The sequence below is a fragment of the Ascaphus truei genome, chromosome 17 (genome assembly GCF_040206685.1).
Source record: "Ascaphus truei isolate aAscTru1 chromosome 17, aAscTru1.hap1, whole genome shotgun sequence".
NCBI classification, from domain to species: domain Eukaryota; kingdom Metazoa; phylum Chordata; class Amphibia; order Anura; family Ascaphidae; genus Ascaphus; species Ascaphus truei.
The window spans coordinates 24,021,694-24,037,294 of record NC_134499.1 but is presented as its reverse complement, the minus strand read 5'-3'; the positions used below and the strand labels follow the sequence as shown (position 1 = coordinate 24,037,294).

The window sequence follows — 15,601 nt, the reverse complement described above, 5'->3', positions numbered from 1 at the left end:
AGCAGAGAGACATTCGGAAACTTTGGTCTGTACAGCAGGTGCAAGGTCAGGGGTTGAAAGTAAATCTGTGTGTTGTCAGCATAGAGGTGATATTTAAACCCAAGAGATGTGATTAGGTCACCTAGAGAGAGTGTGTAAAGGGAAAAGAGAAGAGGTCCCAGGACTGAGCCCTGGGGTACCCCACAGAGAGATTGATAGAAGAGGAGGAGGTGTTAGCAAAAGAGACACTGAAAGTACGATGGGAGAGGTAAGAGGAGATCCAGGATAGAGCTTTATTACAGATAAATAGCAAAAAAGAAACAGGTGTCTGTATGCTGAACTCTCATATACAATTTATTAGTAGTAATTGTCAAGAGAGAGGGGATTTGGCCCGGGATTAAAGGGGTTACACCCCATTTGGCCACCCCCTACTCTCACCTGGGAAGCAAGGGGTTAACTGGACTGGGGTCCAGTAATGTGTTTTTACCTTGCTTCAGCATCCTAATGTATATTCCCCTGTAAAAATGTATTGTTTCTGTTCCAGTGTTTGCACCAACCCATACACTGGGATTGATGCGGGAGGCTTAAGGGGTTAATGAGCTGCAGTTTAGGAAAATACCAATATGTGTGGTGTCTTTTCAGAAATATCTGGGCTTCAACAGGCTTGATTGAAGTTGGGTGTGAAAAGTACAGAGGGGGTTTAGTGTACAGTATGTTAATACCTAATTGGCAGGCCAAGGGTATATTGCTGGTAGAGACAGCTAGGACCCAGGGCTGGGGCATTGGGTGTGAAATATAGCACCTGTGACAAATGTTCGCTACACACAGGCCCAGTTTCAAAGGATTTCTTGACAAGGGGTTATGGGGGCCGGGGGTGCGGTTACACCAGGTGATATCAGAATGAGTGACCTTATTAAATATAAGAATATTATGAGATGTCCTCGGCTGAACGTGCTAAAAATTACATATGTGTAACCGGGGGACTGAGCCGCAAATAACGATTACAGACACATGATGTCTAGCAGGTCCTAAGAGACAGATATTAATATCTCTCTTAATTTTAGTATTACACGGTAATATTTAGTCTCATTGGGAGCGTCATGCGTGCCGGAATGTAGTAATATGTCTCGCTTACCAGTAAGTATTACTGAACTGAAGTTATGAAGTTATTTAGATAGGAAAATCAGTTTTTAAACGTCATTGGGTGGGAGGAGTTTTACTCTGGGGAAGACTGTCAACCTCACCACTGATTTATGAGAGGGGCTGGGTTTAGGTTGTGTTCAATGGGAAATAATTGTATAAGAACCAGGCTCAGCCTGTGGCTATTGTCTTTCGTGTCTTGGTGATTTTGAAGATTGCTGTATGAATTGCCAGTCCAGAATTATGACTGTTTCATCATTCCATCTTAAGTAAGTGCCTATATTTTGTTGTTATTTGTACTATCTTGTTGTGTTCACCTTTTTCAAGGAATAAATTATATTTTATCATATCTAAGCCTCGTTCAGTTCAACCCAGGTATATTCTTGGTGTGTATTATTAATAGCCTGTCACAAAGTTACCGTCACAGTAATGATTTAGTTAATAATTATTAGGTATATAATAAAATATATTCAAAATATTAAATAAAACAGAATATGTGAATATTATATATAGTGATTAACATGATTAAAAATGTGATTTTACTGAGGGTAATTGGTAGAGTATAGAGTCTTATTAGTAGTATACAGATGTAAATAATGTGTATTTATAGTGGTCCAAGTGAGTATAAACCTGGCCAGTAATCCTAAAGTAGCCCAGATTCTATTTTATAGAGTAGATAGATAGCAGCAGTTAGTGCTATAGTATATAGCCCTTGTTGGATCAGTATAGAGTTTCTGCATACTGAGCAATATATCATAGATTATATTATGTTGAGAGCATTTCCAAATATCAGGTGTGAATAAATGACTAGATGTCAGTTTTTATGTGGTGATACTCACATGTGGAAGCTCTTATATATTCTGCTCAGTATATCTTATATTGAGTATAGGTAATGATGTTCAGCGTCACTTTTCTAAGCCCTGATCAAATCATGGAAAGGGAGTTAGAGGACCCTGCGCTGCTTTTCTGATGTAGTAGGCATTTAGGTAATTCACACTAAACACTGACACTTAGTTGCTAGTTCTCCATTTGTAGCGAAGCCGATCGGAGGAGCAAGTGTAGTGTTTCAGTGGCCTCGAAGATTACATGCTACTGACGTAATGAAGTCAGGGTGGCAACCTTTGTTACAGATACCAAGAGTATGGAGAATGTGAAGAAGAAGAGGGTGGTCCACAGTATCAAATGCTGCAGAGAGGTTGAGTAATATGAGCAGAGTGTAGTGACCTTTGTCTTTGGCAGCATGGAGGTCATTAGTTATTTTAGTGAGGGCTGTTTCAGTGGAGTGAGCAGTGTGGAAGCCAGATTGTAGAGGGTCTAGGAGAGAATAGGTGGTGAGAAAATGGAACAAGTGAGAGAATACAAGACGTTCAAGGAGTTTAGAAGCAAAAGGCAGGAGGGAGACAGGATGATACTTAGAAAGACAGGTAGGGTCAAGCTTGCTGTTTTTGAGTAATGGTATAACTGTTGCATGTTTGAAGGGGGACGGAAAGGTACCAGAGTATAGGGAGGAGTTAAAAATGTGTCTGAGTATAGGAATTATAGTAGGAGCAAGAGGTTGTAGGAGATGGGAGGGAATGGGGTCGAGAGGGCAAGTGGTAGAGGGAGAAGAGGAGATCAGCAACGATACATCCTCTTCTGTGACAGCGAAAAAAGAGTCAAGGAAAGCAGGAGGAGAGTTAGGAAGAGGTGTAGGGTGGGAGGAGGATATATGGGGGATGTCCTGACATATGGATTCCACCTTTTCTTTGAAATAGTCAGCAAAGTCCTGAGGTGAGATGGAGGAAGAAAAACAGGCAGCAGCAGATGGTCTGAGTCAGGAGTCAAAGACAGAGAAGAGTCAGCGTTGCTTTGTCTTGTGCGTGTTGATTAGTGAAGAAAAGTTGGTTTGTTTAGCCTGGGAGAGGGCAGAGTTTAAACAGGATAACATAAATTTGTAGTGAAAGAAGTCTGCGAGAGTGTAAGTTACTCCAAAGGCGTTCAGAGGAACGGAGGTCGGCAACGCACAATTTAGTGGTTGTTCTCTGCACTTTCTCTAGTTCCGTAATGTCTTTTCTAAGGAGTTGTATCCAAAATTGTACTCGATATTCAAGTTGTGTCTTACTAATAATTATGTTTACTTGCCTTCCATTCATTGTCCGTGTAATGCAAGATAAGAGCTTGTTTGTCTTTGCAGCTACTGCACGATTTTGGGCACTATTGCTAATCCTGCAGTGTACAAGCACTGCTAAGGCCCCGCTCACATAGTACGCTACACGACGTGCGCGCGCACGTTCGTCACAGATGCCTGGCGGCCAATGGTAGTGTTCAGTATTGAAACTACCATTGGCTGCAAAGTATGGCGTCGCCGCTGCTGCAGTCGTGGGAGTCTTTTCAATCTGTGATCTCCGACTGCAGCAGCCTGACGTCAATTTCAGCAGCCAATCAAGGCCCAGACGTTTACATTGATTGGCTGCTGAAATTGACCCGAGACTCAGCAGTGAAATCGGAGGGTCGGGGACGGGGAACAGGGGACCCCCCCCACTCTCAGTATATGCTCTAAACACTATATTATACATTATATTACATTATATATGCTCTATATTGCTCTAAACCCACACACGCGTGCGCGTTCTCACACACACGCGCTCTCACACGCGTCACACTGTGTCGGATCATTCCATCTGCTGGGGTTGATAACACATCGCCCACCAGACAGAGGCACGCGGATGCAGCGTCGCGAAGCCCCCTGTATGAACGAGGCCTAAGGCTGCGCTTATAGTGCCGGCGACGGTGACGTCAGGCTACGGTCGCTGGAGAAATCAAATTGAGATGACTTCCAGCGATCGCGACCAAGCCGTCACGTCGCGCTTACTATAAGTGCACGCGACGGCGGCAATGCATTTGTTTTGACGCAACGTCGCTGTCACCAGCGCTATAAGCGCGGCCTAAATCTTTCTCCATCAAGGATTCCCCTAATTTATCCCCATTTAATTTGTAAGTCGCCTGTTTATTCTTGTTTCCCAAATGCATAACCTTACATTTATCTGTATTAAACCTCGTCTGCCATTTACCTGCCAAAGTTTCAAGTCTCTCCAAGTCCTTCTGGAGAGAAATTACATCCTGCTCTGATTCAAGGGGGGGGGGGGGGGTTATTGTATTGGGAGAGGGTGGTAAGGGAGGGGCACCAAAAAAATTCCACACAGGGCACCAAAATGGTTAAGGCTATTACTGAAAATCCGACAAACGGAATCCAAATTTAATTTACGTTAAATCCGACGTGTGATTTTTTTTTTAATATAAAAATGCGAGCACCGTGGGCGGATGTTAAAGAATCCGTGTGGGGTAAAGTTGCTAAAATCCGTTCTCGGATTTCAACGTGCGTTTCGTATTTTGTCTGAAAAGCCCAGGAGAATCCGGGAAGGGGATTGGGACCAGTCTGTCGCTATAGTATGGAATATGAGGAACCTTTAGATCAGGGGCGCGCAAACTTTTTTTGCGGCGCCCCCCCCCCTGCCTTACCTTCCCCGTTGGCTGCCCCCCTCCTTATCTCGCGCAGCATTAAATGATGCCTGGGGGGACAGCGCGGGAACCCTGCAAACGCCCCCATCCCCCAAAAAAATCTCTCGCCCCCCAGTTTGCGCACCGCTGGTTTAGATCACCTGAACGCCAAACTACAAACGCTCTTTTATATCTATGGAAACTGTCCATAGCAGTCTAATAGAAGGTCTCACCACTGCAGCAAATGTAGTTTTCTCCAAGACCAGCAGAACACAACGTACATCCTGCAGTAATAATTCAGTAAGCAAAATGACAACCCCAATATCCCATTTAATAGCATGTGTTGTATTATGGAAGGGTGTGTCTACAACCCAGGAGCCCCCACCTCTTATGTGACAGACAGGCAAGGGTTGTATTGGCTGAGTAAGTGAATGAAAAGGCAGCTTATGACAGGCAGCCCCATCCATGCAGCAGCAGCAGCAGCTGAGAGGTGGAGAGTGTGGCTTTGTGTGTGGTGAAGGCAGACAGAGCGCGAGAAGAGGGAAGCTGGTGCTGGGGGGAGAGAGAGGTGTGGTGCAGTGAGTGTGTGTATGTAGAAAGGCAGCCAGGACATGCACAGGGACCTCACTGCTGCTGACTGCACCTCCTCCTAACACCATCCACCCAGCCTCATGTGTAGGGGAGGCAGAAAGGGAGGGGAGCGATAGCCACGGCTGTGCATGCAAGGAGCTCCCTCACTAAGGAGCTGCAGGACATCCATCACAACAAAGAGGTAGGGGCATTTTTATTGTATCTGCCTTGCCTATGTAGGACAAACAGAACAGGATACAGCAGTCACAATGTATAAATAAGATACCTATTTGTGGCTAATTTCTTTTGAGGGGGGGGGGGGGGTGATTCAACCAATCACATGGGACTCTCTTGCAGTAATAGGGTAGATGTTAAGCAGTTTGTCCTAGGTCCAAAATAGCTAATCAGGATTAATTTGTAATGATTTTTACACTCCCCGATCATTTACTTTATTTTGCCTGTCTGGTGGCATTTTATTTATTAAATGGGGATCTTCTGATCAGTATAGGGGGTGTTTGGGGTAACCCTAGTATTTTTGCACAGGGCCACCAAAGGGCTAGAACCATCCGGGATAACCATTGTTTAAAGATCTGTCAGCCCCAGGGCTTCCCCCAGCATCCTGCTGAGCTGCTAATACACAGGCACTGCAGCTTCCCTGACATGACAAGGCACAAACCTCATCCTCCCATGGAGCAAACGGTATCTCCAGCCTCTGGGCAGCCTGTGCTATCTAATCACTAAGTGTTATCAATGGTCAGGGTTACATACAATCCCCAGTGCTCAGTTGTATTTGATTTTATTATAGGGTGAAGAGCCAATTTGAAATAAATATTAGGTGCTCAAGTATGAGATTATCTGTCTACTTATTAAGTCTGACGTTATAGCAGCAAGACCAGTTACTATTCCACCATTAGATGCTGTTATATTGTACATTTTGGGAGTAATGCATTGCTAGTATTCACCAATGCATGGTCTCTTGTGACTGATTCTAATCCTGTTATGCTATACTACAGGTGTGGTGTTCTGAGCATTATGTATGCACCTTTACACACTCTATTTTAGAGCAGTGTTAATACTTGGTGTTGGAATATTATTAGTGTTTGTTTTACACTCCACTCTGAACAACAGGGTAATACTTGACCCTTGTCACCTACCTCTCATACTCAATCTGAGATGACATCTATGGTGGTTAATTCTATGCACCCAAGTCATATCTAATACTGTCTATGGGCGCACTTTTGATCAGGTCCTGTTATTTGTTAAGGTAGATGACTAGTGCTTTACAATACAGGTAGTGGCAGTCGTCACACTTATTTTATTTGTGTTACACTCACATTATCGGTAATATATGTTTTATGTAAGGTTAATAAAAGTTACATTTTATACAAGAGTGGTGTGCATATAAGGGAATTTTTCTTTGAGCACACAGCCTTGTGAGCTTGTTTTTTCCTGATTCACTTTAGTTCACAGTTTGCACCCACCCATTAATTAACGACTATTTTGTATCTAATTTGTATGGTTTCTAGTTGATCACTCCCTACCCACCCCTCTTTTTTTGTACTTACCCCCAAATAATATGTACTATGTCTATACTGTACCTTCTTTGCATGATAATAAAAATACAGACAAATATTTGTATAAATGCACTTGGCTACTGTGTATTGGGTGCATGATATTTATTTTAACATTTAGGCAGAATTGAGTAGGGTACTCCATTCAGGTTTCAAAAGAAAAATAGATTTATTTAAATGTCAGTCTAGAGACATAATTAAATTGGTCATCATATGTTCTATCCGTTCAAAAAAAAAAAAAAAAAGAGAGAGAGAAAGTTAATTCCATAGCTAGATATTGTCAAACCCTGTTATTAAAGTCAGAGAATCCGAGCCCTTCCTTTTGGCGCATGTACAGTATTATATTTTTAACTGCATGTTATTTTCTGCAGAGATAAAGTTGTGGCTTGTCGTATTTTGGTTTTACTAAAGCAAACTAAATAGTCATTTAGCTGAGCGTCTGTCAAACATGTATTTAAAAGCAGTGCTCTATAACACGCAGAGTAAGGATGAGTTGCGGAGGGACCAATCCATTTTAAGACATTGGGTACATTATTTATTCATCTTTAGTTAACACATTACTATGCAGCTTTATGCATGGAAGGTGTTAAAGACATGGCTGAATGAAACTTTCTGATTTAAGGTACACATTTCAATAACTTTATAATTTGGTACCCTCGATGCCTGTTTTAATCTAAAGGCTCTCATACTTTATAAAGGCACTCATACTTTATTATATAATTATTTTATATTTAATTATTTCATTTGCTGATATTGCATTTTTAAGCCTAGTGTTTAAGGGTGCATATGTTTTTGTAACTATATTGAGGAAGTCCTATGACATATCAGAGAGTCCCAGTGTGGGAATATTAGTATCCCTGGATTAACATATTGTCCACTATAGACGAGATTCAATGACTGCAAACAACTAGGGCTCTTTTTGTTGACCCCCATCTTGTGGATCAATTTTGTCTATACACACAATACCACCGTTACGTTTATAAACCATTTTTTTTTTGGGCTATAATATTAATTACATTGTAATGCTTATTCTGCAAAATAATTGTGTCAATTATTTAATCGTAATTTGCATTTGTTACGTTTTGGGTGTTACTCATACAAATCTCTTTTATTGGACAATCGAGGAAAGAAAAGGGCGTGTGTGGCAAGGACGCACATTTTAAGTGAAACTTCTTTCTGGTGTGTCACTGAAATTGTAATTATATTCTCAAAAGTCTTTCATTCAATCCAAAACATCAATTCCAAAAAACAATTTCAGTAACAAAACACAAGTTTCATTTAGAATGCATGCGCTCGGCACACACACACCACTTTTTGTTGTTGGGTCTCCAATGGGTTAATAGTTCAGCCTGACATGACTAATCCTGATTACTCTTTATTGTGTGTGTGTATGTATGTATGCCCAATGCTACATCCAATTGACAAAACACTGTATGGTAATAAGTATAAAGTGTAAATACTTCAATAATAATAATTACTTGGGTATTTAGTTAAATCCTTTGGCCAAAGCGTCGTAAGCCTGCATACCAAACGTCAAGGTATAACCAAAAATGCAGGTCCTACACTACACTGTGAACCCTTCCCTTTACCTCTGTATGAGGGGAAAGAACCATAGTAGGTCCTGTTCTTGCAGCAAAGTGAAAAGACCTCCCAAGTTAAAAAGGTGAGGAGGAGTGAGCTCTGGGGGGAGGTGCCACCTACCTCCATACAACTGCTACCAGTCAGAAATTGATTAACACACATTCCCAGCTAGCTCAAACTTTTAAACCCACCATATATATTCACACACACACCTCGACAAATGCAATCACACAGGGCAACTGTATTGTGGCCGCTGTAAACTGCTTACCTATGGCGGTGTCTCCCGGTCTTCTCCGTCTCGATCTTTAAAATCCTGTTTTTCTCCTGCAGCACTATTCAAAATGGCCACACGGCGTCACATGATGCCGCGCGGAAATTTTGAATAGTGCTGCAGGAGAAAAACATGATTTTAGAGGTGACAAGACAGCAGAAGGCCGGGAGACGCCGTCAAGACCCCGCAACAGGTAAGTGTCGTGGGGAAACAAGTGACTTTTTTTGGGGGGGCGAGTGGGTTTTGGCCCAGTTTGTTGGGCGTGTGTGTGTATGTATATGTATGTTTTAGTGTATGTCTTGTAGGAGACAGCTTACAGAAACTGAAGTGCTGCTATAGCAAGGGTTGCTGGGATTTGTAGTCACTGGTGCCTACCCTTCTGATTGCCTGTGGATGCTTGGCATCCACACCCGAACTACAACTTCCAGCAGGCAGCCAACAAACAATAATTATGTCAGTTCCAATAATGCGCAGTACAGACAAGATTAAAATGTGAGACAGCTGGGGTCTTGGAATGACTAAAACTGGAGGCGGTTTTGAGAGTCTCCTGTAGGATGTTCCAGTCATGAGGTGCATGGTAACAGAAGGAGGAGCGACCTTGGGACCTTGGGACCATGAACAGTCTTTTGGAGTCAGATCTCAGGTGATAAGTGCTGCATGTGGTAGGGGTGAGGAGCTTGTTCCGATAGGCGGGATTGTACACAGATCCAGACAGTAATTAGTCTGCTGTGTATGAAAGGTTTTTCTGTGAAAGTGTGGTTAGTGTAGAATGAGGATACATAACAGAATGCTTGCATGAACACTCTAGTGACAAAAGGAGCCAGAGAAACAGGTGTTATTAAGCAACATGCTTCATTTACAGGTTAATAAATAAAAGACAGTATTTATGGCCTATGTGGAGGCTGGGGAATTGATGAAGATTGTTGTATTTCCAAGGTGGCAGTGGATAATTACTTATTCATGCCAATTGTCTGCATGCATTAATCAAGCGGGTTATCGTTCGAAATCTGTTAATGTAAACAGCATGAAGTGTATTTGAACGCCATTCTGTTCAGTAATGGAAGCTTTTATTTTTCACTTCAGAAAAATACATTTTCAAAATATAATTATATCTGATATCAGTGCAATTTCATTCCACAGTTACTACTTGGAAGCTACTTGTCTAAGAGAGAGAGGACCTGTTTATCCAAGACATACTGATGAAAACAAACACACTTCCTATACATAATGACAACTAGAAGAACTCAACCCAGGACAGGCAGGAAACACTTCCTTTTGTCAGTTGCTATTTTTGTTCTACTCCGTATTTTTCTCGCAGATTATCAGGATACCCAATACTTGGGGATGTGTGAAACTTTCCCAAATGCAGCCGCAATCTCAAAACCGACGCTGAACTAGTTTGCAGAACTTTGAAGGGCTTAAAATTCTCAGAAATCACACATTCTCCACAAGACACCATTCGACCCCTTCAAGTGTGTCTGTTATTATCAAGTGAATGGGCTGAGAGTTGTCTTCTGAAATAGCCCTGCTTCGTAAATATGGGTCATAGGGGCTGATTTCTATATTCGCCGAAGCAGCCTGTCGAGCCGTTTTTTTTAAATGAAATTCTCTATTGAAGTCATTAGCCTCTTTGGCACATATAGAATCAGCTATATAGTCTCTTCAAAGTGAAACAGAATCACTTCAGTTTCAAGTAAACGCATTATATAACTTTTGAGAAAAATGATCTATAGATATATATATATATATCTCCCCCGCTTTAGGGACTACTAGTTAGTGTAAGGGGTTAACTGTAGGGGATCACCGGTTACTCCCCTCCCTATCATGTGATGCGGGATGACTATGCAGAAAGGGATTGCCGCTCCCTTGTATGTCTGGTGACCAATAATGTCACTTTAAGAAGATAGAAGGGTAAATATAGCTCTACCCAATGTTATAGAAACAGGATCCTCAGACTGAAGCCTCACTGTGAGTCCTGTAAGTGTGTGTGTGTGACCCTCCCTGCACAGGTCTTAAGGAGTTTATATCAGGGTTAACTATATAGAGAGCTGTTGATGGCTTTCACAGGGCCCAGGACTAGAATTTCCAACCCCACCCCATCGACAGTCTTGCGAACCACCCCTCTTCGCTCTCACTCCCCTCTCCACTCCACCCCCCCCCATGTATTTCTCTCCCTACTTGTCTTTCACTAACTCCTCCCCCCATAATCTCTCACCCACCTCCCCACAATCTCTCACACTCCCTCTCACCTTCACCTCTCACACCGTGTAGGAGACGAATGCAGAGGTATGACCAGGGAGACATATTGGGGGGGGAAATAAACCTGGGCTTTTATTCAGCCCATAGCTACAAACAATACAGTTTTAAGGCGGCACACAAAATAAACAACACAGCCTATTCCCCTGTAGAGGCTAACTCACTCTCCCAGTCCCTATTTGAAGAACTGGGAGGATAGGACTCGAACCCCAAAGATGTACAGTACTTGTAAGCAGGGGGCTCTTTATATCAGTCTCTGGGTTGGTGTCCATGGGGTCCACCTCTGGCAGATTACAGGGACCACTGTATCCTGGAATGGTGTTTGGTCCCTTGGGATCTTGCTGGCAGCACAGTCCTTCTGTGCTCAAGACAACCCTGTGCAGTTGTGCAGCACACATTTTTAAAGCTGCTTGATGAGCCAAGTGGAGAATAGTTAATTGACTCTAGCTGCCATTAACCAGCTCCTTGCTGGACTCTACAGACAGGCGTTTGGTGTGCTGCCTTTTTAAAGGAAAGGCTCTGTCACACCTCTCAAACTCTGACCCCTCCCATTTCCTCTCCCCTCCCCCGACACACACAAACACCACCCCAAAATATCCCCACACGCATGCACACACTATAACTCCTCAAACCCCTTCACCGCACACACTATACCGCCACAACCCTCCCCAGAAACGCACACAATACCCCCACAAACACCTCTACACACACAATACCCCCCACACAGACACTACACACAATACCCCCCACACAGACACTACACACAATACCCCCATCACACACAATACCTCTGCAAAACACCACTACACAAACCCACACAATATCCCCACAAAAACCCCTACACACACAATACCCACACCACACAATACACACTTACTTTGGAGGTGAGCTACCTGCTATGTACATAGCTATTCTCGGTCTATCATACCTTTATCGGGGTGCTGGAGCTGGGGGTAGATGGAACAATGATGGGCTCCAGGAACTTTTAGAGTTTAATTGTGGGGAAGGGCGCAGAGCCCAGTGGGATGGCACCGCTATCCAGCCGGCCCTGATTTAAGGCCAGTGAGCTGCTGTGGCTTTCACTTTGTGCCCAAGAATATTGCTTTTTGACATTTTACGGTTTTAGTGCAACCACAAGGGGTGAATTGAAAATATCTCCAAGCTGCCTTCGCTTGTTTACTAACAAACACACAGTGGGACTTAATTAACACCATCACTAGTTAGGAGTCAATACGTGTTAATAAATCTGTCATGTAGAGAAGGATTAAATGTAACTGTTCCTGTGAGATAGTATGCAGAGACAAGTTCTGAATATCGATGCTCAGTGAGTCAGGGACACATGTAGTGTAATAAAGTCCTTAGTAATATACATACTGAAATAATTGGACAAACTCTGATAAATATCCAGTGAGACGCTTAGACCAAATGCATAGAATGCTCCTAATAGGGGTTGATGAGATAACAGTTCATGTGACGATGACGGACAATATGTAAATGTATATTCCTGTCAAAGTATATCACTGGAACACTCACCCTGGAGTATCACTGGTATAAAGGTCACAATATCCTTATCTTGGTGAAGGAAAAAAGAGAGTACTCACATAATTGGCAGTTCATCCTGTGTGTGTGCATCATGCCAATAACGTAGCAGAGAGAGTAATCCAGAGGATCACGGCGGAGCACAACTGTAGATGGGGGCTAGACACCAGCAATGTTAGTTAAGTTAGTGAAGTTAAAAAATAATATTTAATCCATGGTATGCGAGGACACGCAGTCAAGCACTCTGACGCGTTTGAAGTAATCTTTGACAAAGGGCGTCCTGCCCGAAACGCGTCAGTGCTTGACTGCGTGTCCTCGCATACCATGGATTAAAGATAATTTTTTAACTTCATTGCTTGTGTCAACCCCCTATCTTTTCTACAGTTGTGCTCCGCCGTGATCCTCTGGATTACTCTCTCTGTTCCTGTGAGATAAGTGCTACAGAAGTTTACTTTTGAGTATATGCATAAACAATATGGAAGCTTAGACATTCATTTCTATGCGTTAATGAAAGCTGAGCTACCTGGGAGGGTCGCCAAATAACTTTCTGCTCCTTCACCTGTGACTAGTGGCATGGTGCTCGCTTGACATCGTGCGCCTCCGGAACAAATGTATGTACCCTCATGATGCCGCCCATAGAGTCTTCCACTGATTGAGCCACCTGTGCTAAAGCAGGAATATTCTGAAAACCTGACTTGTTGGGGGGTGGGGAGGGGGGCTTGAGGACTGTAGTTGAGCCCCCCTGCATTATCCCATCTATTTGAGCAGTACGCAATATAATGCTTCCCAGTCAATGCCTTCATAGTTTAAAATGAGCTATTTTCATAACCGTAAAGAACTTGAGCACTGACCATTCATAACATGGGGCGGCCGCTGCTGTTTCTTAAGTTTCATTATTGATTCATTTGTAAATATATGGTAGGAATGATAGGTTATATGTTACCTATGACAGTTTAAATATGAGCAATGACCTCATTTCTAGTGTTCTCTCAGAGAAATCAATAACCTATTCCAACAATAATATCCTGTTTCTTCCAGCGTACGTTGTGAGACCCGGCGCATTTCACTTTTCTAATGATCTTATCTTGAAGTAATGACAGTCACTGCAGTTTGCCCAAATGTAACCCTATTAAAGCCAGAGGGGCAATGCATTGTGGAACAGGCCTCTATGGCAGCCAAAAGGTTAAGTTACCTGGTTATCAGGGCATTTGTTGTTTGGTGGACAGAGGATTTTGTCAACAATATTATTATTATTATTATTATTATTATTATTATACAATTACTATGAGTCACAGTCGGGGTTACCACCTTCTGTTGATAGCTATCCCGGAGAATGTTTGAAATTCAATTACTTTCTTAAAGTACATTTTATGTCTTATTTCTATATTTAATGCTCTTGCCTTCGGCGGCGGCATCTCCTCCTTCATGGTCACGTCAACATGCCTCCGCGACGGCAAATGGTGTCGCCATGACAACGGGACGTCACGTGATGTCGCAGCGCCATGTGGTGTCACATTGCCATGACAATGGGGCACCCTGCGGTGCCGCGTTCCCATCACAACGTGATGCCTCATGGCGCCGCGACGTCACAGGATGCCCCGTTGTCATGGCAACAGGATGCTATTTGATGTCGTCGAGCCATGTTGACAGGACCATGCAGGGGGGTGATGCTGCCGCCGGAGAAGGTAAGGTGAGAGCCGACCCTGTTCCGCCCGGAGATTTCCAATCTAAACCCGTTGCCCGGCGATGCCTAACCAAAACACGTAGTCTCCGGGTCAAACCCAGAGTGACAGCAACTCTACTTACAGTTCAAAATACTGTTTTGGAATTTGCTGTAAAACGGAATTCTTTTAAGACAAAAATACTAATCCAAGTAAAATTTTGCCAAGCTGCATTTCTATCCCATAGGCTGTAATTCAATGTGCTGCCAGGTTGCCCTTCCCTTTGCTTGTGAAGACGTAAGCTCCATTGAAGTACATAAAAATCAAATCTTCCTGAGAAAGGGGAGGCATGTTCACAGCATAGGACAGGATGTTATAGAAATGTGTTCAAGTAAGGAGTATGAGTGCAGATTAAGGGCATTATTCTAAATATTCCGATGTGGCCATTCAGGACTATATAGCATTACCCCCTAAGGCCGAGATTATACTAAAAATCGCACACAGCACCGTGCGCCTGAAAACCAATATAAAAACAAACAATAGGAGCGCACATACCTGCTGCGGTGTGCCCGCCGCGTGGAGCTGCAGGGCGGCTGTCTCATGGAGCGATTTAAAAAATTTGTTTTGTGGTGGCGACGGCCGCGTCACGTGAGGGGTTCCAGCCAATGAGGACGAACCGCTCACGGCCACGCCTCCGCCACACCTCCTATACCTCCACTCCTGTCTCCTCTCCTGAAGCCCTGGTATAACCAAGATGCCGGCTTAAGGCTGGTAGACGAATTTATATTTGACACAGCTCAGATGTGTTATTATGTAGTTTAGAAAGTGTACTACGGTTTACTAATAATAGTTACAAATATAAAAAATACGCAATTCTATTTTCATTTTGATTGTATCCGTCTGGGATTCAATAAGAGAGAAATGCGTCAAAAATAATTTTAAGCCACAAGTTGTGCGTCGTATGTATTCAATCTTCATACATCGGGCGCACATTTTGTGAAAGTTTTTATAACTTATTCGCACTGAAATTTGGATCCACATGAAGATTTGAAATCAAGTCTTGGTGCATAGACTCCAATGTATTTCTCGGCCACAGTTTTATTGCAGCTTATTTAAACCTTTGCACGACGTATGATGCTGAACAGAGCAATTCAGGCTTTTATAATGGCAAAGGAGATAAGAATGTCAGCATGGGACCTCTTCTAATGAATTACTGGCCATTCTAGGCTTTGGTAATTGCCAGTAGTTAGGCCAAGGTCTTGTATCTCCAATGGAAGGTGAGGATGCATAATGTGGGCATCTGTTAGAGAAGTGTTGAACACGTTCAGGACCGCTGGACGAGTACTGGAAGAACCGGATGTTGGATAAGAAGACGTCCCACTTACAAGGTAAAAGTTATCATCGTCGGAATGTACAGTACTGCTGTTTATTTGTCCCGATTGTTGATTGGACTTGGTGACGGAGAGTGATGGATTCATCCATTGACTGCAGCTGTGGCAAATAGACGACAATTAAACACCGGTATTAAATTGTACAAATAACTGTTGCAGCTGTTT

The 15,601-nt window shown here is 43.0% G+C and overlaps 1 protein-coding gene across 1 annotated transcript in view; it reads left to right on the top strand.

The window, feature by feature from the left end:
* Nucleotides 1-5,057: 5,057 nt before the first annotated feature.
* Nucleotides 5,058-15,601, top strand: part of FRMD4B (FERM domain containing 4B) — a 179,859-nt gene continuing 169,315 nt past the window's right edge. Inside the window, exon 1 of the mRNA XM_075574295.1 lies at nt 5,058-5,368. The gene's annotated coding sequence lies outside the window, so the exon portion shown is untranslated. The remainder of the gene's footprint in view (nt 5,369-15,601) is intronic.